Genomic DNA, 26783 nt, shown 5'->3' on the forward strand with positions numbered 1-26783 from the left:
AATGTACGCCACGGTGGTCTAGCGGTTAGCTGGCCTTGTAATCCTGGGGGTCTCGGGTTCGATTCCCGGCGGTGCCCGGATTTATAACTTGTGTTGGGCAAGGCCGCGGTCTAGGCAACACGGAGTTTTCCTCCGTGGCATCCCAACAATTACTCCATTCACACACAGAAGAAGGCAATGGCAAACCACTTCTGGATCATCTGCCAAGAACGTATATGAACAGGTCCCAGTCCGAGAAAAGGATGGAAGGATCCTGTTCATATGGACCTGTCGTCAGACAGAAAACTAATAATAAAAAAACTAAAAATGTGTGTCTTTATCGGTACGTGTTCTTAAATTTGTCAAAATCCTTACATCCAGAGCAGAGTTACTAATGTTGCTGCAGATTTTTTCTGTCTGAACTGTACCAAGCGACATCTGTCTGGCGATACAAGTGTTTATATCAGAATCGTTGAATCCCTTTGAATTAGCTACGCCCTTCAGTAATAATGATCTTTGACGAGAGTAAGGCAATGGTGAACTGGTCCATCGTGTTCTTGCTGCGAATTTCGAAAGCCCTTGACCTCGTGTCTTGTACAAGGTAAAGCTTTGTAGGCTGTCAGACGATATACAGGGTGTACAAATGATCTAGTGGTTTCAAATATTTTACAAAATTTAAATGGTACTCAGAAAAAAAGCTTTGGAATTAGAGCTTATGCTGGATATAGACGTTAGTTCAAAGAATGGATACTAGGAGCGCAACTGTTCGTATTGCATGAAACTGGCTACTTCAACCTGAGAAAAGGGAAACAAATTCTGGCGTGACATTTTTACGTGTCACCCCGAAGAATAATCCAACAAGAACTTTTTTTAAAATTAAATTATTTGGTTATTCCGTCAAATCACAATGTATTTAAAATAAGATAATTAAAATAATTAAAATATCATTCTGTGTTCCATATCGACATAAACACAGAATTATATTTTAATTATTTTAATTATCTTATTTTAAATACATTGTGATTTGACGGAATAACCAAATAATTTAATTTTAATTTAATAAATCACAATATGACGCAACTACACTATCTTAAGAACTTTTTTAACAAAGATATTTTTTTAAAAAAAATATGGCGTTGTTGGCTGCATGTGAATAAGAAAATAATTATTTTGTTTTTATTGTTGTGAACTCTTAAAATATCAACGTTTAAACGAGTTTACTAAATTTAACATTTTTTTTCTTCAAAATGTATGCATTAGTTTCGGTGCAAAGTTCTTGTCACGTCTGACAGTCTGTTAGTAACCGTGGTGGATGTTTGTGTTACCGAGGGGGAGAAGGTGGTGAGAAAAGGAAAATATAAAAAAGCATAAGAATAAGAAATGAGAAGCTGTCGACATGGCAACGCCGACTGGGCGGGCAGCCACTAGCGTGTGGCATGTAGTCTGAGCGTTCAGCCCTCAGTCGGGCGAGAGAAGTTGTGGCGTCGTGTCGTCTGCTCCGCGGTGTTTCGGTGTGCTGCTGTTGCCTTCTTGAGAGCGATGTAGTGTCATGTGTGGGGCGAGCTGCTGGAGTGAGATGGTTGTGGTACAACCGACGCTGCTACGTAATCAATAACGCTCCAGAGCAAGCATCATCAACATTCCCGGACCCAGCCAGGAGTAGGCCCGCGGACCCTCGTGGCTAGTAGCCGGTCGGTCGTCTCTTCTCGAACTAAACACATCCGACAGTAACATCGACTAACTTCCGACTGGTTCAGGTAGGTTTATTTGTGTCCCTGAGTAATGAAGCCAACTTTCTTGTTTTTTTGGGCTTAGATTTGGTGTTGAAAGAGTGTGACACGTTGGGAGTTTCTACACGAAGAATGAAGACAAGTGACATCTTGACTTTATTAGGGTAATGCGTTAGCAAACAGTCTTTTAGTGAGCTGGTAGTCAACATATGCGGACCACGCCCAGTGTCATTGTACATCGCCAGGTACAGCGGACCGTCGAATGGACGCAAGGCTTCCACGTCATTCGCAAATGGTCTGAAACTACTGTCCGATACATCTTTGTTAGTATTTTCTATAAGATCCGAGAGTACTGTTTAAGCCAGAGGTACGCAACATTTTCCATTCCTCGGGCCATATTCACCCAGGCCACTGATTTGAATAATGGAAATATATTGGCGTACTTCGTGGCAAATTTTTTTTAGACGCTAAACAAAATCGGTCGTTAGTGAGTTATGAGACATTGTTGCTTATTGCTCGAGTAATCTCTCAGTGTCAGCCCGTCCAGGTGTTAAGACGTATCCTACTTATTTGATGTCCTGTTATTGAAATTAACAGTTGTTCGCTGATATAGTTTCGGCAAGATAGTGACGCATAAATAAGACGTGTTTTCTCATGTCAAGTGACTTTTTTTTTGTCAGCGACGTGTTCAGATTTCAGGTTTAAACGATAGTGAGTACGAAAATGATTGTTCTGTGTTCACCCTAATGATGGAGGCAGTTAGCATATAAGAAATGTCAGTCAGATTCTATAAGGCTACAAGGCGCATTGTCGTGGAAGGCTGTCATGTTCGGAGTGTCATTTAAAAACAATTTTGTGAGCAACGCAGAGCACATTGTTGTGCCGCGTGTTGAGAACTGGTTTAAACCAAATGGTTTAATGAGACGTAAGTGCTTATTCTTGTGTTTTCAAACCGATTTATGAAATGATTTTTGCATAAGATTTGTTCTTTAAACAATTACAATTTGTTCTCGATTCTGTTTATGTATGAAAATTGTTCTTTTCCGTCTGATAAAGCTTTAGAGTGCCGGCCGTACGTAGCGTCTCTCTGATTTCCCGCACTTACAAATTACGTTCGTGTCTCTTTTATTTAATTTATTTCTTAACAATGTCGTTTAGATAGATTGAAAATGAGAGAAAGACAAGTGACTATAATATTAACATGGGTTTGAAGATGTGGATTGGATTCAGCTTCATCGGGATAATCTGCGGTGAAGAGGATAGTAAACTTTCGAATTGCATAAAATGTAATTTATTGAACCAGTTGAACGACCATCAGCTTGTTATGTACCAAGAGCGCTTCCCCTCTCGTGTATTAATAATGTTTCACCCTCTCTGACTCATCGATTGCTATAAAATGCAGAGGGGTCTCGCATTGTCTGAACCCCAGGTCGCGTTTTAGTGTAGACCGTAGTCGTAGAGGTCGTCTGGCCCCGCAGTGATTCAGCAGTTGGCCGGTACTTCTAGAAACTTGAACGTTCACAAAATTCGGATTCCATTATTCCTTCTCATCTTCTGAGAATGAGAACCATGCAATCCAAACTCACGCAGCCTCTGTTGGGTGTTTTGGCCATTGTCTTTGTATCACGCGTACAGTTTATTTTTCCGTGAAAAGTTTTTGGAAGTTTAGATCTTGTCTCAGTTTTAAATATTTTCGCGCGGGGGCTAGATGGATTGCAGGTAAGCTGAAGAAGGCGGCGATAACTTCTTCCGAAACGTCGGTAACCAAGTCTACACGACTCGAAAGCCACAATCTTTCGGCTGTAAGAAACTCAGATCTCAAGGAAATGGAGATAGTTGCACAGATTAACGACGTTCTGCACTATTTGTGAGATTTAATGTTATTAAAGCTTTAAAAGTACGTAAACTTCTACCAGACTTTGAAGACACAATTTGCGCTGTGATTTTATGATTGTTGGCATGTCCAGATAAGAATCTCACGTTAGCTGGAGTTATGGAGGTAAAGGTGAGACATTGTTGATTACGTGTAAGGCAGGGATTTTAAGTGAATCTTGAGGGGGGAGGGGGGAAAGGTTGCGAGAATCGAAAGTGAATTAAACTGACGAGTATAATATCCATTATTGAACTTTGAATTCTATTGTTGATGAATTGTCGCAGGTAGTTGTTGAACCAGCTTTGAGTTGTGGTGTTGAACAGACAATAAAACCACATTTCCCTTTGTCACGCTAATACAGCTTCCATTTGTGACCGACAGTTCCGGAAATGTGTGCTGTGTATTTATCACACTTTTAATATAAAGTTCAGCGAACCAAGGCGAGAGCAGCCTTTGCGTTGGCAAGCCTGAGCCCTCCCTCGCGCCGTGCTGAGAAAACGAACTCTGTCGGAACAAGTGAATTTTGAACGGCGAGTCGGGAAGACGCGGACACGTACTGTCTGTTGCTGAAGAGGAGAGCTTTGACCTTGGCATTGCCAACGGACATTGTCGGGGGGCAAGAAATTGACCGCGTCAGCATTTAAAGCTTTTGGTGTGCGCAACTGCCTAGACCAGAGCTGTGTCCTGATTAACACACAGTAAGGCACAGGCACTCATCAGTGAACCAATTTATATAAAATTTTGTCAAATTTGAGTTTATCACGATACAACAACCTAGACGACGGTCATATAAACGTTTGGAAAACCCCAAAGGGAGAGACACAGGTGTAGATGGGAGGACAATATTAAAGTGGATAATACAGAAATAGTTTGAGGACTGGATTGAACTGGGTTGTTGCGCCGTGTAGTCTGGTAGATGTTTACCGAAGTTTTATCACGGCGATGGATTGAACTGATTCACTGACTGTTTAAAAAGAGGAAAACTCTGTGAGCTATCTTCGTATCAAATTTCACGCTACAACTATCGCAATGAGACCGTAAACTAGTATAGGTGGGTTCCTCGAGGTTACCATGAAAATGTTTTACGTGTTAAATAATTTAATATTTATCCATTGCCCAAAATTAAGTTCCGCTATCGTCGATGTAAACTGTGAAGGCAGCACAGTTGTCACGTTGGCATTATTGAGGGCAGGTTAACAGACGCGAACGAAAGTAGGTAGCTCAGAGAGATGTTGAAATGGCGTCTGCTTCACGCTTGAAGTAACTGAATTCTTTATACACCAACTCTCTTGAAGTTGATTGGTTTACGAGGTCACGTGATGCGCAGAATCGCCCGAAACTCAGCCGCCATCTTTTGTTCCACTCTCGTGGCGTGAATTTTATAACAGTTTCGAAAATTAAAAGGGCTGGAATTGGTACACACACGTGTTGGCAGCTTAAAATGAGGGAACTGGGCTACTAGGCTAACTAAAAACTTTCTACTGTTTACATTTATTAGACGTAACCTCAAAGTTTTGTCGCCATTTTAATGTTTGTAATTTCGACACGTGTGCATTGTTTGGTATGGAATTTGTAGGTATGTTTGTGGCTTGTTTTGATATGGAATTTGTAGGTATGTTTGTGGCTTGTTTCACACAAAATCTTCCTCAAACGCTGTGATTGTCCGTGAACCATTCCCGTCAAACCAACAGCTGTCGATTTCACGTAGTGTTGCTAGTGTCGCTCTGGTGTCACAACTGTGTACTATCGTTGTAACATGCTGACGTCATAATACCTGCTTTTTTTCCTTATAACCCAAGTTAATGATTCAAACTAACGATAACCGATGAACACATTATTGGTGTCACTGGTGCAAGGCGATACTGTAAAGTGACGGTAGTTTACCATTATCACATGTTGTCAAAAGTAAATCCGGCGCGATCCACGTAACACGACAAACACAGCTTCCCAGAATTTTACACAGTGTTATTGCACCTGAAAAGAAATTGGTTACAAACTGTAATCAATTTGATTTTACGTAAACAACTCCTGGATACAGAAGAATGCGAATAAGTAGGGATGAAACGTGGCCCTGAGCTACATCTGACAGCTTATAAAATGATGTATGACGTCATCACACTACCTCGTGTATAACACGGGAACTGTCGCAAATGTTTAGTAGAACGAATACTTTTTTTTTAAAAATTTGTGTTTTGACAGTTGGAAATGATACTTGATTGATATTAACGATATTTGATGAGAGTTTTGAGGTTTTCGCGGATGTGGAAACAGGATCATTTGAATAAAAAAATTTCTTGGATATTATCCATCGTCTAGTAAAAAAATATAAAACGTAAAACGACGTTTCGGAGATGGGGATCTATCTCCGTCTTCAGGTTCTGAAGAGTCATTTGAATAAAAATTTACTTGGATATTATCCATCGTCTAGTAAATATAAAAAGTAAAAACGTAAAACGACGTTTCGGAGATGGGACTCTTATCTCCGTCTTCAGGTTCTGAAGAGTCATTTGAATAAAAATTTACTTGGATATTATCCATCGTCTAGTAAATATAAAAAGTAAAAACGTAAAACGACGTTTCGGAGATGGGACTCTTATCTCCGTCTTCAGGTTCTGAAGAGTCATTTGAATAAAAATTTACTTGGATATTATCCATCGTCTAGTAAATATAAAAAGTAAAAACGTAAAACGACGTTTCGGAGATGGGACTCTTATCTCCGTCTTCAGGTTCTGAAGAGTCATTTGAATAAAAATTTTCTTGGATATTATCCATCGTCTAGTAAAAAAATATAAAACGTAAAACGACGTTTCGGAGATGGGGATCTATCTCCGTCTTCAGGTTCTGAAGAGTCATTTGAATAAAAATTTACTTGGATATTATCCATCGTCTAGTAAATATAAAAAGTAAAAACGTAAAACGACGTTTCGGAGATGGGACTCTTATCTCCGTCTTCAGGTTCTGAAGAGTCATTTGAATAAAAATTTTCTTGGATATTATCCATCGTCTAGTAAAAAAAAAGTATAAAACTTAAAACGACGTTTCGGAGATGGGGATCTATCTCCGTCTTCAGGTTCTTACTCAGTTGGGCCCACTAGATAGAGCTAATCCCTGTCTCCGAAACGTCGTTTTACGTTTTATATTTTTTTTTACTAGACGATGGATAATATCCAAGAAAATTTTTTATTCCACAGACGATTTGTTTATCAAATCTAAAACTTCTTGACGATGGTGAAGAGTCTTTTGAATATTATCCAACGTCTAGTAAAAAAATATAAAACGTAAAACGACGTTTCGGAGACAGGGATTAGCTCTATCTAGTGGGCCCAACTGAGTAGGAACCTGAAGACGGAGATAGATCCCCATCTCCGAAACGTCTTTTTACGTTTTATATTTTTTTACTAGACGTTGGATAATATTCAAATGACTCTTCACCATCGTCAGGATGTTTATCGGAACAGTTTGTGTCTGTTGGCAAGTCAACACGGCGTTCGCTCGGGGGTAATTGTCTCTGGAAAAGACTAAGAGACTTCAGGCATGCAGTTCGCATTGCAGTAACCTAATTTTCTTGTATCGTGAAAGCAGTGTTACGTAAAATTTATGAAAGTGGTAATCGCGCGTTGAATGTCGCATCTCATGTTGATAAGAAAGAAACCTGAAATATAAATGAAGGCGTTCAGTTATCTTACGTTGTAAACAAAGGTTGACTGTGAACGTGTGCGCAGATGGACAGATTTTCTTTCAATTCTTGTGCGAACGTTTGAATTTGTGATTTGGAAGCGACCTAGTATCACGTGATATATAGAGTCCTGAAATGTTTTGTACCTAAAATTATGCAAAATTCAAATGTAAAACTGTGATACATGAATCATTCAAAAGGTCATGACTCCTGCTCGACATAGGGGACAGCCGATTGTGAGGTGGACAAATTCTTATCCGTCGAGACGTCTGGAACGGCTGTATTTAAATTTCCCCACCTTATATTAATTACAGTTATTTATTCCAGACACTTCGAACAAGACACTAATATGTCTGCTTCATTTGAAGGTAAACATGAATTGATGTTAATGAATTTCCCCCCAGGTGTGTGACGGTTCAAACAACAGAACGACGGCGAATAGAGTTTTTTTATTTGCGCGTAGCCAAGTCGGAAGTTCGAATCCCGATGTCAGCTGATGTTATTTTAATGCGTACGTCATATTCGCACAAATAATATTTTAAACTGTGAAGTTGTAAGTATCAAAATTTCCCATTCTTCATGAGCAGTGTTTATTTATTTTATTTTTATTTATTTAGAGTTCTGTCTGACGACAGGTCCATATGAACAGGATCCTTCCATCCTTTTCTCGGACTGGGACCTGTTCCTATACGTTCTTGGCAGATGATCCAGAAGTGGTTTGCCATTGCCTTCTTCTGTGTGTGAATGGAGTAATTGTTGGGATGCCACGGAGGAAAACTCCGTGTTGCCTAGACCACGGCCTTGCCCAACACAAGTTATAAATTCGGGCACCGCCGGGAATCGAACCCGAGACCCCAGGATTACAAGGCCAGCGTTCTAACCGCTAGACCACCGTGGCCGTGAGCAGTGTTTATTATCCATTATGTCGAAACGTCGTACCTGGTTTTAATATATCGACTTTTGTGCTTTTGACAGGTGGGCCTACCCATATGATCCATGTTATCTGATATGTTGGCTTCCGTGTGAATATAGTAGTGGTTTTTTTTTCTTTTCAAATTTTACTGTGTCCCACGTAACATGGAACCCGCCACCACAGCAGCAGCGAGCGAAGTATCGGGTAATCAGTTAGATACAACGCAGAACGCGGAGGTCGGATGTTAGTATCTGGGTTCCAAGTTACGTCGGACACTGTGTAATTTGTGAACCAAATAGAAATTTCTGCATTGCTCTGTGACGTATGGATGACGACTCGCCAGGTCGTTGACGTAATTGGTCATTTTGATGATACACGTTAAGAAAAGCTTAGTAGACGCACCAGTAAGTAACTGGAAGGCGAGGAAGTTCGATATCGACTTCATTAGAGTGAATCCAGTGACAGGAGAAACCGGAAGATGTCGGAGCACAGGCAGTCCGGGTTGAGTTTAAAGACTTGATTTCCTTTTCGTGAGACGGAATTTAAATATGGCCGTTGAACCACAGACACACAGTCTGGTAAAAGTTAGTCTGCTAGAAGTTTACCAACTCTGGTTGATGGAGGCAGCGTGGACCTCTGAAACACTGACCAGAGTGCACGGAGCTGCAACCCAGAAGACAGCCATCTTTGTACTCACAGCCCTGGGAACCTCAAAATCGTACTGAGCACGATAATTATGAATTTATGTTCCTAATTAGTAGTCGTATTCGCCACAAAGGGAATTAAAACACGGATTATTTGGAGCCAGTTCATAAAATACGTTTGGTATTTTAAGTTTTGAAAATGAATCGTACGTCGTGAGTGATTTGTCGTTGACGGATCACCATGTGACGTATAACCTCGAAATTTATAACTGCCACGTGTGAGTTGCGAACCGTTAGATCATCCGTGTGGAAGCTCGAGTAGGGGAATCCGTCGCCTTGAGCTGATGTTGCGGTTATCATACGTCAAGCAAGTTCAGATTTAACATTCAAGAAACTGTGAGACAACTGGGAAGACCTAGACGTAAGTGGGAGTATAATATTAAAATGGTTCTTAGATAAATAAGATGAGGTGGTATTGACTGGATTCATCTGGCTCAGGATAGGGATCAGTGGCGATCTCTTGTGACCACGGTGATAAACCTTTGGGTTCCATAAAATGTTTGGAATTTCTTGAGTGGCCGAGCGACTGCTGGCTTCTCAGGAAGGACTTGTCTCCGTGGCGTAAGGGTATATATTACCATTAAAGTGTGTAGTTCCGTTATTTCACGGAATACCTAGGTATTTTTGATATTAATGATCGTCACAATTTAAGTTAATTGCATATTGAATTTCATTCCAATATTGGTGCGTAATAATATGCGATTTATCCATATATGATTGTGGAGTGCTATTACTAATTTAGCTGATGTTTCCTTATTCGCCGACAAATTATTATACAGGGTGATTCTAAAAGGACATTAAAACTTTGAAAGTGTATAGGAATTTATTTTCCAGATTTGACACCTCTCGATTTTTTCTTATGGGGTTTCATTAAAGACCGTGTGTTTGTTCCGCCCTTACCTGCCAATCTCACTGAGCTCAAAGCTCCAATACACCGCCACAGTTACAGAAGTGACATCGGATATGCTGGATCGTGTTTGGCAAGAAATTTATTTCAGGTGGGATGTCTGCAGTATCACCAGTGGCAATCACATCGAACCAAAATGAGTTTGAGGTAAAACTCGATTTGTTTTCCTACAAAACGACACCTGAACCGATTCTGTAAGATTTCTGGTTAAATTTCTATACACTTTCGATGTTGTAAATCATTCTGTATTTGTGCATCGCTGAGTACTAGGTCTCATCGTTTTTTCGCCGTCGTTCTTACGCATGCGCACTGAATAATACACAACAGTCCCCATCTGCCGGCCTTTCTCAGACTTTCACTGGCCAAGTAAATATCATGCGACACCAAGTGTATTGCACTTGAAACTATTCTTTGCCCATGTGTTCGATCACCGTGACAACTTCCAGCCAGAAACTCCAATGTTTTTATCTTTTGATGTCTTTGGTTCCCCTAACCCAAGTTTTACTGTAAGGTCTTAGCTTCGTGCATCGAGGGGAATTCAAGAACGCAAACCCCTCGAACTGTAATGGCTTTGACCGGGATGTTCTTTTGTTAAATCTTATGTGGTACCGCCTGATTCGACTTCTAATGGTTAAGTGAAGTGTTTTCTTCGCGGTACGGTCTGGATTCGTAAATATTATGAAGACGAGCTTCGGCTTCAAAGGGTTAACCAGCTGATTTTCGTAATGGTGAGGTGAAGTGTTTTCTTCGCGGTACGGTCTGGATTCGTAAATATTATGAAGACGAGCTTCGGCTTCAAAGGGTTAACCAGCTGATTTTCGTAATGGTGAGGTGTAGTGTTTTCTTCGCGGTACGGACTGAATTCATAAATAATATTCAGACGATCTTCGGCTTCAGAGGGTTAATAGACCGAAGTGTCGGTCTCATCGTGAGTGAAATTAAACACGCCGCGTTGCCCTGCAATTTAATTATGTAAATACGCGAGTTTTTGCCAGTTTTTTTTCTTCTACAAGAACCGGTCTTCTTTTGTTAAACGCGTAGTCCTGACGGGTAATAGCGTCACGCACTGTAGTGCATGAGGACATGAGGATGTAGTCGATTTGGCATCGCTGTCGGGACACGCATCGAATATTACCTTGTTTGGGACTTGAAACGGGTTGAGATGGTTGCGTCCGAATGCAAAAACAATCTGAGTGAAATTGTATTCTAAAGGGTTCTAACCAAGGTCCGTTACATTCAATGTTGCTTGTTTCTCTGGACTTGATACAACATCCAGTTTATTAAAAAACGGGACGACGTTTCGGGAGATGGCTCTGCTCACGTCTTCAAGTGAAAATAACCTGGTCCATGGATTAGCTCGTGAAATCGGACCGAACAGAATATCTTCCGAAACGTCGTCTTGTTTTAGAATATTGAGCTATTGATCAAGTCCAGAAAACAGTGGTGTTCTAAGCTGTGTAAAGATGCACGTGGGTCTGAAAGGAAGTTTCAATGTTTGTTACTGTAATTCAGAAAACTCGGTGCTAAATTAGCGGGAAAATGGCGCTAGCCGCATTTATTGTTGCATATAGAAACGCCACGCCACGGTGGTCTAGAGGTTAGAACGCCGGCCTTTTAATCCTGGGGTCTCGGGTTCGATTCCCGGCGGTGCCCGAATTTATAACTTGTGTTGGGCAAGGCCGTGGTCTAGGCAACACGGAGTTTTCCTCCGTGGCATCCCAACAATTACTCCATTAACACACGGAAGAAGGCAATGGCAAACCACTTCTGGATCATCTGCCAAGAACGTATATGAACAGGTCCCAGTCCGAGAAGAGAAAAGGATGGAAGGATCCTGTTCATATGGACCTGTCGTCACACAGAACACTAAATAATAATAAGATGAGGTGGTCTAGCGGTTAGAACGCTGGCCTTGTAATCCTGGGGTCTCGGGTTCGATTCCCGTCGGTGCCCGAATTTATAACTTGTGTTGGGCAAGGCCGTGGTCTAGGCAACACAGAGTTTTCCTCCGTGGCATCCCAACAATTACTCCATTCACACACAGAATAAGGCAATGGCAAACCACTTCTGGATCATCTGCCAAGAACGTATATGAACAGGTCCCAGTCCGAGAAGAGAAAAGGATGGAAGGATCCTGTTCATATGGACCTGTCGTCAGACAGAACTCTAAATAAATAAATTGTAAGCATTGCATCAGGGTTCAGCGTCGGTGTGACAAGCAGACATCTTCAGTTCCTTCGGGGTGTAAACTGACCGTTCTGAATGTTGTGAGGCGACGCACATGAACCGTTAGGTTAGGGCTGACAGCGGCTTTAAGTAATTTCGTAATTGTATCTTCTGGTTCTTGTTCAAGATCCCTCGTGCGCTGTCTTAGGGGCGTCTGAGTGAGATACCTCCACCTCACGGGCACGCCGTTCAGTCAAATTATTATCTGCCCTGTTTTAACCTACAACGTCATTATTTCTGCGGATGTAGCACTGAAATTCGTACAATATTGCTGTCAGGATATGCGGATTTTGGTTCCGGAGTCTTTGTAATTCCCAGCAGGAGATAAAAACATGCAGGCCTGCTCTGTGGCCGTTAGGCTTTCCGTGGTTTCCTGTTTTTTTTTATATTACTCGCCTCCCCCATGGCTTCAGTAGTTACATTACGTCATCACTTGTACCCTGTTACCACCCTTTGCGGTCTGCAGCCCGCGCAAACAGACATCCGTCATCGTACACAGAAATGCTTGCGGGCGAGACTAGTACATGAATGTTTAAATATGCATAGACCGCTTTTATTCTGTTTGAGGCTGTTTGAGGACATTATCGTGGACAAAAGAAAGCGTCTTTTGATAGGATGATTACAATGAACTGAAAAGATCGCGAAGTTTCCCGGAAAGGACTGAGAAATATCACAGAAAACCTCGGTCAGGGTAGCTGGTCTCTGGGCCGAGATTTAGAGCCCGGACCTCCCGATTACGAAAGTTGTCACCATGCAGCTGTGTTAAAACGTGTATACAGAAGGCCCTGAACTGGTTAGGATTATTGTACAAAGACTTTGTAAATTGTGGATATCAATTTTTTAGGTCACAGAGCAGAGAAGGTGAACCTTTGGTGCCAACGTCATCGTCGACGTTTAGGAGATCCCTGAAGTCTCTATTGAAATATGGAGCCACTACATAATTCAGTAGCTCAAGGAGTTATTTTGTACAAGAAACATCTGTGCTGTTACTGCCTCTAGTTTGATCTTAAGACGCAACAAGTGGAAGGAGATTGTCCATCCTCAGTGCCAATTGAATAAATTTTTTTTTGGATATTATCCATCGTCTAGTAAATATAAAACGTAAAAAACGACGTTTCGGAGATGGGACTCTATCTCCGTCTTCCGGTCCGGAGATAGGGATTAGCTCTATCTAGTGGGCCCAACTGTGTAGGAACCTGAAGACGGAGATAGAGTCCCATCTCCGAAACGTCGTTTTTTACGTTTTATATTTACTAGACGATGGATAATATCCAAGTAAATTTTTATTCAATTGACTGTTCAGAACCTGAAGACGGAGATAGAGTCCCATCTCCGAAACGTCGTTTTTTACGTTTTATATTTACTAGACGATGGATAATATCCAAGTAAATTTTTATTCAATTGACTGTTCAGAACCTGAAGACGGAGATAGAGTCCCATCTCCGAAACGTCGTTTTTTACGTTTTATATTTACTAGACGATGGATAATATCCAAGTAAATTTTTATTCAAATGACTCTTCAGAACCTGAAGACGGAGATAGAGTCCCATCTCCGAAACGTCGTTTTTTACGTTTTATATTTACTAGACGATGGATAATATCCAAGAGGTCCGGAGATAGGGATTAGCTCTATCTAGTGGGCCCAACTGTGTAGGAACCTGAAGACGGAGATAGAGTCCCATCTCCGAAACGTCGTTTTTTACGTTTTATATTTACTAGACGATGGATAATATCCAAGTAAATTTTTATTCAAATGACTCTTCAGAACCTGAAGACGGAGATAGAGTCCCATCTCCGAAACGTCGTTTTTTACGTTTTATATTTACTAGACGATGGATAATATCCAAGTAAATTTTTATTCAAATGACTCTTCAGAACTTGAAGACGGAGGTAGAGTCCCATCTGCGAAACGTCGTTTTTTACGTTTTATATTTACTAGACGATGGATAATATCCAAGTAAATTTTTATTCAAATGACTCTTCAGAACCTGAAGACGGAGATAGAGTCCCATCTCCGAAACGTCGTTTTTTACGTTTTATATTTACTAGACGATGGATAATATCCAAGTAAATTTTTATTCAAATGACTCTTCAGAACCTGAAGACGGAGATAGAGTCCCATCTCCGAAACGTCGTTTTTTACGTTTTATATTTACTAGACGATGGATAATATCCAAGTAAATTTTTATTCAAATGACTCTTCAGAACCTGAAGACGGAGATAGAGTCCCATCTCCGAAACGTCGTTTTTTACGTTTTATATTTACTAGACGATGGATAATATCCAAGAAAATTTTTATTCAATTGACTCTTCACCATCGTCAAGAAGTTTTAGAGTTGACATCCTCAGTGCGTTCCCGATTTGAGTAGTTTGTGTTCAAAAGTTGCAGTGCGAATGGGACCGTGTCCGAGTAGGCCGGAACTCGCCATGGATTGGACATCATCGAGTTTGGACAAGGAACGCAAACAATATTCTGGTGGAGATTGATTTAGATTGCGGTGGAGTTGCGAAGATGTTAAAATGGTTGTTACGGAAATACGATGATTGGATTGATTTCGCTCAGGACTTGGTCCAGCTCGCTGTTCTAATGCGAATCAGGCCTTCTTGTAAAGCAAGGTTTCGTTCTTCTGGGGGGCCTGGTCCGGGTGAATGTTCAGTGCCGCACGTCATATTAAAGTTCCTTGTTTCAAGCGCTTATTATGTAATGTATGTTGTGCATTAACCGACTAACAGTCAGTTGCTGGTTTGGTTGTTTGTAAAAACGTCGTGATGGAGAACAGTCATGTTAAGAAGTGAAGGCATGGAACATTCACTCTGTTATCCACCTGCAAAAGAGTCTGTTAATTAACTCTGCATTGGCCCACAGGGTGTTCGAGTGTAGAGGTCGCGCGAGAAATGGTGGCACCTAAACGCGCGATGTGTAAGCCGAGAGAGGGGAGTTCAGTTGTGGTGGGGGTCGCACCGATCTAAACACAGCTAGAGCTACAAACCAACTGAAGCTGACATCCCCTCTAGAGAGATGATCTCTGACGCGAAGGGAGAAGTGTTCTGGGGCTCTGTCGTGCATAAACCACATTTGTCTTCTTGTACTCAGTGGGACGTCTTCAGGAAGACGTGGCAAGTGTCTTCTTAAGAAGGTCCTCTTAGACGCGATGGAAGCATGTGTGGACCAATAAGCATGTCGCCAACAATTCATGCACAAACTTTAATTAAAAATCTTTGCTGGAAGCTGGATTCACTTTGAAACTTATTTTTGGATATTATTTCGAAAATGAAACATTTGCGACCCCATGTTCATAGGAACATTTTTTCTTATTTTTGATTCTGGAACACGCACACGAAATTTGTATACATACTTCTGACTTACCCTGTATATGTGGATTTCATGCGATTTTCGGAATAAGCAGCTATTAAACACCATCACCCATTCGATGTTTCTAATGGAGACGCGTGGTGTTTCCTTTGAGGTAGGAACTTGAGTTTTTAAATATTACTTAGACGATCTTTGGCTGTATAATGTTAATGCAGCCAAAGGTTGATATTAAAATGTATCTTAGAGAAACTGATTCTTGTAGAGTGGATTGGATTTATCGGACTTTGAATCGGGCTTTTAGTTTTTGACTTAATGGGGAACTGCCCGTGAAAGGATGGATTGTTTTAGTGTTTTTATATAATTTGTTACAGGAAAGGGGTTTATCCAGTATTGATCAGATCCTGAACCCTGACCCGCAAGCCGTGTGAAACGACATGTGCTCTTATGTAAGGGTGCGCGCAGTTATTTACGTGCGAGTGTTGGGATAGTACGCCATTATCATATCAATTAAATCGTCCTATTAGCAAGTAAGAGAACGTTAAAGGGGGGGGGGAAGTTATAGTCTGTTTAACCCTTTGAAGCCCGAAGCTAGTCTAATTAATATCCAATGAAAAATTCAGTCTGTACCTCAAAGAAAACGCAACGCCGTGCGGTTTTTTTAAATTACAGGCAAATCTGGACACACATAACCTCTCTTTCTATCACACACTTTCACAGTACGCAAGCCAAGGCTACCTTTCGCTACAATAATTATAGTTACGTGTTACGATACTTCCCTAGAACATTAACCAGTTTCGTTCATATATCTAGTTGTGCTATCGATTATATTCATTTTGTCTACGTAACATAACGAAAGTTCTGCTATGCCACATGGTGAATTATGACGCTGTTTTTGTAGTCGTTTGTAGATCTTCTACTTTTGTAAGAAACCGATGGATCGTGATGGCCGTTGAGTGCCTGTCCCCTGTTCGAACGTCAGACTAATGGAGGCCTAATAACTCGGCTGTTAGAGCCAAGCAATTTACGTTCCTGTAAAATTGCTTGGTGATATATTTGTGAATACTGCACATAACCGCCACGGTGGTCTAGCGGTTAGAACGCTGGCCTTGTAATCCTGGGGGTCTCGGGTTCGATTCCCGGCGGTGCCCGAATTTATAACTTGTGTTGGGCAAGGCCGTGGTCTAGGCAACACGGAGTTTTCCTCCGTGGCATCCCAACAATTACTCCATTCACACACAGAAGAAGGCAATGGCAAACCACTTCTGGATCATCTGCCAAGAACGTATATGAACAGGTCCCAGTCCGAGAAAAGGATGGAAGGATCCTGTTCATATGGACCTGTCGTCAGACAGAACACTAATAATAATAACTGCACATACTCAGTTTTATACAAATCGGTACAGTAATGTAGCCATCACCCGAATTGTGTACGTAATTATTCGTTTGATCAAGTTTAGGTTAAAACGGCGTACGTACACACACCACATCAAACACCAATTTTTTTTGTGGAAAAAGTACATCATCTCCAGTAAAATGAGCAATATCTCCAATTACAGTGATCAGATGATTAATGGTATTTATGAAATAATAATTGTTGTTATTTCGTACTCTCGAAAGACCGAGGAAATCCACGGAAAAGCTGAAAGTATTTGTGGAATGTTGGAAGGTTCAGATCTGTTACGTGACGAAATGTAAGAAATCCACATAAAACCTCAGCCAGATGAAGATAAATATTTTGGAAATCCAGAATGACTGAGGAAATCCACGGAAAAGCTGAAAGTATTTGTGAAATGTTGGAAGGTTCAAATCTGTTACGTGACGAAATATAAGAAATCCACATTAAAACCTCAGCCGGATCAAGATAAATATTTTGGAAATCCAGAATGACTGAGGAAATCCACGGAAAAGCTGAAAGCATTTGTGAAATGTTGGAAGGTTCAAATCTGTTACGTGACGAAATATAAGAAATCCACATTAAAACCTCAGCCGGATCAAGATAAATATTTTGGAAATCCAGAATGACTGAGGAAATCCACGGAAAAGCTGAAAGTATTTGTGAAATGTTGGAAGGTTCAGATCTGTTACGTGACGAAATATAAGAAATCCACATTAAAACCTCAGCCAGATCAAGATAAATATTTTGGAAATCCAGAATGACTGAGGAAATCCACGGAAAAGCTGAAAGCATTTGTGAAATGTTGGAAGGTTCAAATCTGTTACGTGACGAAATATAAGAAATCCACATTAAAACCTCAGCCAGATCAAGATAAATATTTTGGAAATCCAGAATGACCGAGGAAATCCACGGAAAAGCTGAAAGTATTTGTGAAATGTTGGAAGGTTCAAATCTGTTACGTGACGAAATATAAGAAATCCACATAAAACCTCAGCCAGATCAAGATAAATATTTTGGAAATCCAGAATGACCGAGGAAATCCACGGAAAAGCTGAAAGTATTTGTGAAATGTTGGAAGGTTCAAATCTGTTACGTGACGAAATATAAGAAATCCACATTAAAACCTCAGCCAGATCAAGATAAATATTTTGGAAATCCAGAATGACTGAGGAAATCCACGGAAAAGCTGAAAGTATTTGTGAAATGTTGGAAGGTTCAAATCTGTTACGTGACGAAATATAAGAAATCCACATTAAAACCTCAGCCAGATCAAGATAAATATTTTGGAAATCCAGAATGACTGAGGAAATCCACGGAAACTTTCCGTCAGTGTGTGAGGGATATTCCAAGAGCTGAGTTAGTTCCCTCGCGAAACAATGAAGGACAGGGAACGTGGAATGTTTAGAAATTCGAATATTTCTGTAGAACCTCTGCTAGTTTTTCTTAACCAGAAAATCCAATGAGAAGGAATGGATTGTACTAACCTAACCTATAGGCCGTGTGTGTGTATTAAGTCTGTATATTTCGTGATTGTAGTGTCGGTACTTTTGAATGGCGAACATTTGTGGAATGACGGCAATAAGGGGGAACTGGAAGTCAACGTTCAGAACAAAAAAGAACGAATTCTCTTCTGCTCATATTGATTTCAGTTGTGTTTAGATGGTGGCTCTGTCATAGAATTGCTTTGCATTCTTTTTGCTTTGTTTAAAACTCACTTCTGATGTTTGGCTTTTACAGGTGACGTTTCTGTATCGAAACTTGTAACTCTGGTTTTCACTTTGTGTGTTCCACGGAGGCAGAAACCGATTTAGCCTTTTTTCGGCTCCTTTTGTATGTGGTAATGGGCGTATGGCAGCGAGGGGGGTGTCAAGGCTCCTCCGCGAACGCCCCACCAAAAGAGAGATGTCGGATTCCTGGCCCAGTTTCGGGAACAGGTCTGTGTGTCCACATCACATTGATCGAAACAAGTTGTTAGAAGTGAAGTCGCTCGCGCGCGCATGCGCGGTTGTGCCACGTTTAAACCGAGTCACTCGACAGACCCCGCAAGTTTTGCCACCACCTGGAATATATTTTCAACGTGATAATTTTTTTTTTACGAATAACACTGACGTAGTCTAGTAGTTTGCGTCTTATATTGGGGATCGATGTAGGATAATCGTTGCCGCTTTGAGAAATTTCTGTACTGTCGATATAATCGATTTTTACGTTAGAGTAGTTAAATATCACAATGGCTGCCTTATTTCTCGATTCAAGCAAAGAAAAGTGGTTCATTGCGCGAGTCTTTTGTAAAGTTCTGTTCAATTTTATTCGATAATATCAGTTTTGAAATTGTCTGGCCTCTGCCCACATACCTGGGTGAAGGTATCCACTTCAGCCTCAATTCTTCAGTCGTCGGATTTGTTCAGCCCTAAGATTGGTATAACCACCACGGTGGTCTAGCGGTTAGAACGCTGGCCTTGTAATCCTGGGGTCTCGGGTTCGAATTTATAACTTGTGTTGGGCAAGGCCGTGGTCTAGGCAACACGGAGTTTTCCTCCGTGGCATCCCAACAATTACTCCATTCACACACAGAAGAAGGCAATGGCAAACCACTTCTGGATCATCTGCCAAGAATGTATATGAACAGGTCCCAGTCCGAGAAAAGGATGGAAGGATCCTGTTCATATGGACCTGTCGTCAGACAGAACACTAAATAAATAAAAAAATAAAGTAAGGTTTGTATTCGTCACTGAAGTGCATCTGTCTTGATTTCACAAACTTCATGACCTGATTGGCATCAGCTGTTTGCATCGTTTGGTGTCTCAATCTCAACTGCGGTCTGTGCGGCTTTGGTCCGAAAATCTTACAGGTTGTTACCAACTGTTGCCATCCTTTACGGAGTGAAATTCCCTAATTTATGTAATCTCTTTCTTGCCAGTGAGCTCTTTATTGTTGATTCTGTATTTAAAAGTTGAAACCAAGCATAAGACGGGCCTTATATCGTGATTAATATTAATTTCGTTCAACCTGGAACTTTGTGCCAGACGTATTTGAAGACTGCACCAGTTTCTAAATACTATTTCATATTAATCGGTGTTAAAGCTGAATACTATACGCCATGTAGACGCTTGGGGGGGGGGAGAGGTGGTATAGCTCCTACTCATTCTTAAACTCGGCACTAGATGGGGGGGGGGGGTGAGTGGTCAGCGTCACACCCCGGCCGGCTTTACCCCCGGAAAAGGACTCCGTAGGCTGGGTGAGCCCCAGAGCCGGTCTGGACGTGGATATGAAGATGCCTGTCTTCTGTTATATCACGCGTGTAGTATGGTAGATATTGACCGACGTTTCAGAAGTGCTTGAATTATCAAGGACATCTGTCTTGATGATGGAAACATTTCTGAAGTCTCTGTCATTGTCTACCGGACTACGCGGAGTACATATTAGAAGACGGTCATCATCGAGATTTACCGGATTTTACAAATTTCAGCTGTCTGTGTCTCTCTGTTTTGTACTTTGATCTGACGTCAGTAGATTATACAGCGTCGTTAAATATGTTATGAGTCCCCTGTGTGACGGTCACTTCGTTCAGTATTTCTGAACAAGTGGTGACGGAACTTGCATTATTCATGGCCTCCCACCACGCAGCCCTGAGAAGCTGACAGGTGGGCGTCCTGACTCGTCTCTCCTGCCCGATGTTGAGTTGGAGGACAGGCTGAGGAATTGTGACTAGACGAATCTCTGAACCCCAAACGGTTTGGGCGACTTGATTCATTACGCCACAACTATATTGACTGTTTTACACTTCTAATATTCACGACCTTCTGGAGTTGACTCCCCTTGTCGTCAGACGAATATATTTTACATATTTTATTTTTTAGACAAGTGGCAATGACATGGATTGAACCAGCGACCCTTTGGCTAGTAACTTTGCACTATACGCGCGAGTTACCGTGAAGGCGACATGCCACAAGGTCTGTCCGGACCCGTCAAGGTCACGCGAGCAACCGTTCCAATGACTTTATTAACCCTTTGAAGCCGAAGATCGTCTGAATATTATTTATGAATTCAGTCCGTACCGCGAAGAAAACACTACACCTCACCATTACGAAAATCAGCTGGTTAACCCTTTGAAGCCGAAGCTCGTCTTCATAATATTTACGAATCCAGACCGTACCGCGAAGAAAACACTTCACTTAACCATTAGAAGTCGAATCAGGCGGTACCACATAAGATTTAACAAAAGAACATCCCGGTCAAAGCCTTAATGGTATTCTTCTCAGTTATTGCGAATTTCTTTGTTAAAGCCATTGATGACGGTGTCTCTCCTCACGAAGTAAGTGGTCGGAGGATCGGAGTGGAGCAAATATTTCTTTCTCTCCCGTTCCGACCCCCCCCCTCCCCTCCCCGCGTTCTATTCAATTGGTTACCAAGGTAACCAGTCTGTACAGTATGTTAACCACCGTACAACTCCATACGAGTTTTTGATTTTAATCTTCGGCAAATCTTATATTATAATATTATTTTCTAACCTTCGTCTTCGAAGTTGTCTTTTTAGCGTTAGGTTTTTGAACCACGATTTTGTACGTATGTCCCACAAATACCTGCTATCTGTGTTTAATATTCGTAACATAATATGAAGAGTACAAAAGTTCCTCATCATGTAATTTTCTGTATTTTACTGTTAGTTCTAGGTACAGATGTTATCTGGTAGAAGTTTACCGACGTTTCAGGGTTCCTTGCTGCCTCCATCATGAGGTCGAGTTGTCTGGTAGAAGTTTACCGACGTTTCAGAGGTCCTTGCTGCCTCCATCATGAGGTCGAGTTGTCTGGTAGAAGTTTACCGACGTTTCAGAGGTCCTTGCTGCCTCCATCATGAGGTCGAGTAGTCTGGTAGAAGTTTACCGACGTTTCAGGGTTCCTTGCTGCCTCCATCATGAGGTCGAGTTGTCTGGTAGAAGTTTACCGACGTTTCAGAGGTCCTTGCTGCCTCCATCATGAGGTCGAGTTGTCTGGTAGAAGTTTACCGACCTTTCAGAGGTCCTTGCTGCCTCCATCATGAGGTCGAGTAGTCTGGTAGAAGTTTACCGACGTTTCAGAGGTCCTTGCTGCCTCCATCATGAGGTCGAGTAGTCTGGTAGAAGTTTACCGACGTTTCAGAGGTCCTTGCTGCCTCCATCATGAGGTCGAGTAGTCTGGTAGAAGTTTACCGACGTTTCAGAGGTCCTTGCTGCCTCCATCATGAGGTCGAGTAGTCTGGTAGAAGTTTACCGACGTTTCAGAGGTCCATGCTGTTTAAGAATATAATCGATCTTTGTTCTGATAATCACGACACCACTAAATACGTGTCTTTAAATTGCAACGTTAGTGCATGTTACTGCAGGCGGTACGTATAGTTACCAGTGAGCTTTAAAGAGTAAACATCCATTGAGTTGCTTATGTATGAATATCTGCGTTAAGTTGGTAATATGTAGAGCGTCATGACACTTCGCCGCACCTGAATAAATTTCAGATGGTTTACGTAATGCGAGTTAATTTTAAGCTTTTGTTGTTTTTAGTGTTTTCTCTGGAGACACATTCTCGTACATTGCCGTGCAGATAAGCAAGTGTTTGCTTTTAAAACGAGTTGTAATAGCGCGGTTTAACATCACGTAACCAGGCGGTAACGAAGGAAATTAGGTATACGTAATCTCGAGCTTTTTAAATTGTATTCTTTATCTAATATTTTCGGGATAAGGATTTTTGTCTTCTGTGGATGTTGCAATGTGTAGTCTGGTGGATGCTGACCGACGTTTCAGACGGACTCTATCGCCTTGATGATGGAGACAGTAAGCACATCAGAAACTTCGGTCATTATTTACCAAGACACAGCGTGATTTCTATAAAAAAACAATAAAATATAAATATATCTGCTAAAAATGACGCTATGATATCTCGTCTTTCAGTTGTGAATGTTCTTGTCATCAGCGTATTTATTTTTTAAACATCTTCCGTCTTCATTCTCCTGTGAAAGGGAGAGGCCAAAGTTTCATATGAGCTGGAATCAACAGGTAGAATGTGTTAAGACGTTTTAACTTTGCTTTTCAAACAGAGGATTCTGATTCGAATTTATTGAATTTGCCCCTCCCGTAATCGAACAACGAATTAATGGTAATTAATTCAGTGGTACCATAACACGAAGACTGAAGACCCTAATACTTTCATACTAAAGCCAGACATTTGACGTCATCCTGAGCCAGTTATACCAACCTCCCGTCCAAGATCGATATTAATGTTATCTTACTCTCTTCATCTACGAAGTGGCTATCATTTTAATTGTTATTTTTATTTAAAAGTAAAACGAAAAGTGAAGCTATCCCGCTATACGCTTGAGAGGAGAGGAGGTATCTTACCCCTATTCATTCTTGACCTCGGCAATAGATGGGGGTGAGTGGTCAGAATCACGCCCCGGCCGGCGTCTTTCTGTCTTTTGTATAGGTAGAGGCCTTGCGTCGGGCTGATCACTCATCCAAGGAGTCCCTACCATCGTCCAAATAGATCAAAAATACAGGGTAGTGGTATGAGAAGTTGGATATTTGAATAACTCTTGCAAAATGTCAAATCTATACAAGTTTTACCTCGCGTGGTTGGTTTGTCCAAATCATTCACTAGTTCAAGTTTGAAGAATTTCTGAAGGTATGCACGTAAGAGTTCTAAATTTTCGTCACTAGTGTTGAAATCGCCCATCAATACGAGCGGTATGTCACTCAGGCTCGTCAGATGCCGCCTGAGTTGTCAGAGCGCGCTTACGTTGCCTATATTCGCGGCAGTACTGCGCGTTGGTTTTGGGTCCGGGCCCTGCGTTTTCGGTGTCATTCTCTTTGGAATTTTGTGCTCTACGCATTCGTGCCCGATTTTTTGTAATTCTGGTTGTACTTTGCCCTCATATATCGCGACATTTTAAGAAAATCGGGAAATTTTCAAACTTTTTCAAATTCACAGCCTCGTATCTTTTTGAGTTTTTGAGATACACACTTGGAGGTGAGGTTGAGTTGTAACATATACACTCCTCTTCAAAACAACACTTGGTTCACTCGGATCGGATAATTAGTCTCTGAGATATGATCCCGTTTATGGACACGTGTCGAATCCGGAAAGTCGAAAATCGTTGGTTTACTTTGCGCGTGCGCAGTTCACGACGTCCGGCCGCCACGAATGTCGAAGCGGTACTGGCACAAACTTTCATCCTTGCTCTTTAAAACGAGACTAAGATGGCGGCGCTATGTCTATTTTTAGCTGAGTTATTGAAGTTTGAAATTACTTCGACAGAAACTGTCGCTCATTTGGGCGAGAAAATACAGAAATTTATTTAATTTGAAGAAAAACACGAATTAATTAATGTTCGTAACTTTTCCGACAAGTCGGTAGGTTGGAACACAATCGTTGATTCGCGGCATTTGTTTTGTTTTTTTAAATGCACATCGTGTTTACCCGTTTAAACTGCGCAGTTTTATATTATTCGTAATTTAAAATTTGAAATAGATGTCGAAATATTGTGATACCACAGTCTATGCCGTTAATCGTTAAGACTGGTTCAGGCAGCGGACACGGCACTCTTCTCGCATAGACCCCGCCACGGTAGCCGGTTGTTCACGGCCCGCTTTTCGAAGAAGGCCGAGAGAACCAATCTCACACAGCGATTGTTTCGTAAGAGAAACGCGAATGTACTGGTTTTCTAAGACCGTAACTCTAACCCTTTGAAGCCGAAGATCGTCTGAATATTATTTACGAATCCAGACCGTACCGCGAAGAAAACACTACACCTCACCATTACGAAAATCAGCTGGTTAACCCTTTGAAGCCGAAGCTCGTCTTCATAATATTTACGAATCCAGACCGTACCGCGAAGAAAACACTTCACTTAACCATTAGAAGTCGAATCAGGCGGTACCACATAAGATTTAACAAAAGAACATCCCGGTCAAAGCCTTAACAACTTTTTTACCCGTGAGAGCTGTGCCTTTCGCCAGTCCACACTGAAGAGCCGAAAGACGTAGCGACACTTCGAGCTATCGAGATACACAAGCAAGCTTCGAGTGATCGAGTGACAGATGTTTCAGCGGCCGGCAGTGAGGTTGCGCGGGGGGGTCTGCGGACAAATGGGATTCTCTTTAGAGTGAGAGAGTATAATTGTTTTTCTGTTAAAAATACTGTCGTTAACTTTTTTTGTTAACTAGCAAAAGGCAATTGTCATTTGTTGGTATTCAGATTTAAGTGTTCTATATTCGACACCACACTTTTGTTTTCAAAAATACATGTGTTAGAGACGTTCTTGTATCTTAAAGTACGTATAACAGCTGCTTACGCAAAAACATAACTTAGCTTGTTAACCCTTGAAAGGCCGTTGTAATGACCCGACATCTTAAATAAGATGCTCCAATTTCATGCCGAGGCGAATGAGATTTGTGGTTGAGAGGTTTTTTATACACAGGACCCCCCCCCCCCCCCCCCCAAGTATTTTAGAGGCGAGAAACCTCGCGTCATAGAGAATGATTTTACCTAAACCCAGAGGTCCGCGGAACACAGTTTGGGGAACGCTGGTGTAATATATCAGTTATGTTAATTATATTTATGCTAGGTTAATTATATATATTTGTATTTGTATGAATTATGTTAAAATAAAATAATATAATTTTCTTACTGCGTCATATACTTGTGTGGAAATAAGTCGGATTGGGATTATTAACTTAATTGTCTTGGAGCAGGTGTTTAAAGCACACTTAACGTGGCAGATCTTACTGACTTACGTAACAGATGTTAATAACGGGGGCTCCCAACCTGTGACCTCACACGTTGGTCATCGTAAGTGTTCAACAGTGACCTAAGGTACAAGGGGCCTTTTGCTGGAGATAAAACGGCCGGAGCGTGAGACCGGTTACCTCCGCCCGGTTATTTTATATTTATTTAGTGTTCTGTGTGACGACAGGTCCATATGAACAGGATCCTTCCATCCTTTTTTCGGACTGGACCTGTTCATATACGTTCTTGGCAGATGATCCAGAAGTGGTTTGATATTGCCTTCTTCTGTGTGTGAATGGAGTAATTGTTGGGATGCCACGAAGGAAAACTCCCTGTTGCCTAGACCACGGCCTTGCCCAACACTAGTTATAAATTCGGGCACCGCCGGGAATCGAACCCGAGACCCCAGGATTACCGACCGACGTTTAAATTCTACGAGGCAACACGGCGCAATATTTCAGAAGGCTGTGTAGTCAGAAATTATTTTACCAACGTAAATCTGTTAAGCGTTTCGTATACAAATCGATTTTCCCATGTAGACGGAGACCGTTCCTTTAGTATAGAATTGAAATCCATTGAAATACCTTGAACGTGAAGGATTTAATATTAATAATTTCTTGTTATATAAGGCCAGTTCTCACCACGCACTCATATTTTCATTTGTATGTTCTTAAATAATTACCATATGACGTGCATTTTTATGTTATAAGCCTATACTAATATTTGAAGTTTATGTAGCTCAGGTTTTATTACACATTCCAGTGTAGACTCCAAATCAGATACGTTCGAAACACCGTCAGTTATTCAAGAGATGACGTAAGAACAGAATGATGGACACTCTCGTTCATCTGTGCAAGATCACACTTTTCAAATAATAGATTTACTTGAACTGGATAAACAGGTTTGTTGCTGTTGAATTATCAGATGTTTGACGAGTCGATTCCCCCCCCCCCCCCTCCGCGCCATAATCACTGTGAGACGTTGCCGAGGTTATAATTGCCAGCCGCCATTGCCTTGCGATCAAACAAAACTTGCGTGGAAATATTTGCCTTTGCAGTCCAACGTCACAAGGAAGGAGCCTTGGGTATTAGACTGCTTCTTACACTGAGATCTGACGTCATGGCTTGAATTTACGAGGACTAATGTAACCGTGAATCAGGAACAAAGTTGAAGATGGCTGTCCTCTGGGTCTTTGTGGGTGCTCCATCATCATGTCGATCGCTCGTTCTTATCAATATTTTCCCATGCTTTTCTCTCGCTGTTACGTGATCTGTTAATCCGCATGTCATGTCTTTTACTTTGGTATACAATT

The 26783-nt window shown here is 41.3% G+C and overlaps 2 protein-coding genes across 5 annotated transcripts in view; both read left to right on the forward strand.

The window, feature by feature from the left end:
* LOC110834681 (band 7 protein AGAP004871) overlaps positions 1-26783 on the forward strand; it is a 115007-nt gene that overhangs the window by 2848 nt on the left and 85376 nt on the right. For 2 of the 3 annotated variants that reach the window (XM_022074103.2, XM_022074107.2), the window contains exon 1: positions 1603-1736. The exons of the other annotated variant lie outside the window; for it this stretch is intronic. The gene's annotated coding sequence lies outside the window, so the exon portion shown is untranslated. Of the gene's footprint in view, positions 1-1602; positions 1737-26783 lie in introns of those variants that run through there. 3 annotated transcript variants of the gene reach the window in all.
* LOC110834679 (beta-1,3-galactosyltransferase 5) overlaps positions 1-26783 on the forward strand; it is a 69724-nt gene that overhangs the window by 2828 nt on the left and 40113 nt on the right. Inside the window, exon 1 of one of the 2 annotated variants that reach the window (XM_087343897.1) lies at positions 1601-1736. The exons of the other annotated variant lie outside the window; for it this stretch is intronic. The gene's annotated coding sequence lies outside the window, so the exon portion shown is untranslated. Of the gene's footprint in view, positions 1-1600; positions 1737-26783 lie in introns of those variants that run through there. 2 annotated transcript variants of the gene reach the window in all.

The sequence above is a fragment of the Zootermopsis nevadensis genome, unplaced genomic scaffold (genome assembly GCF_977971745.1).
Source record: "Zootermopsis nevadensis isolate Lab colony 2312 unplaced genomic scaffold, Znev_1.0 Znev_ptg000007l, whole genome shotgun sequence".
Taxonomy (NCBI): Eukaryota; Metazoa; Arthropoda; class Insecta; order Blattodea; family Termopsidae; genus Zootermopsis; species Zootermopsis nevadensis.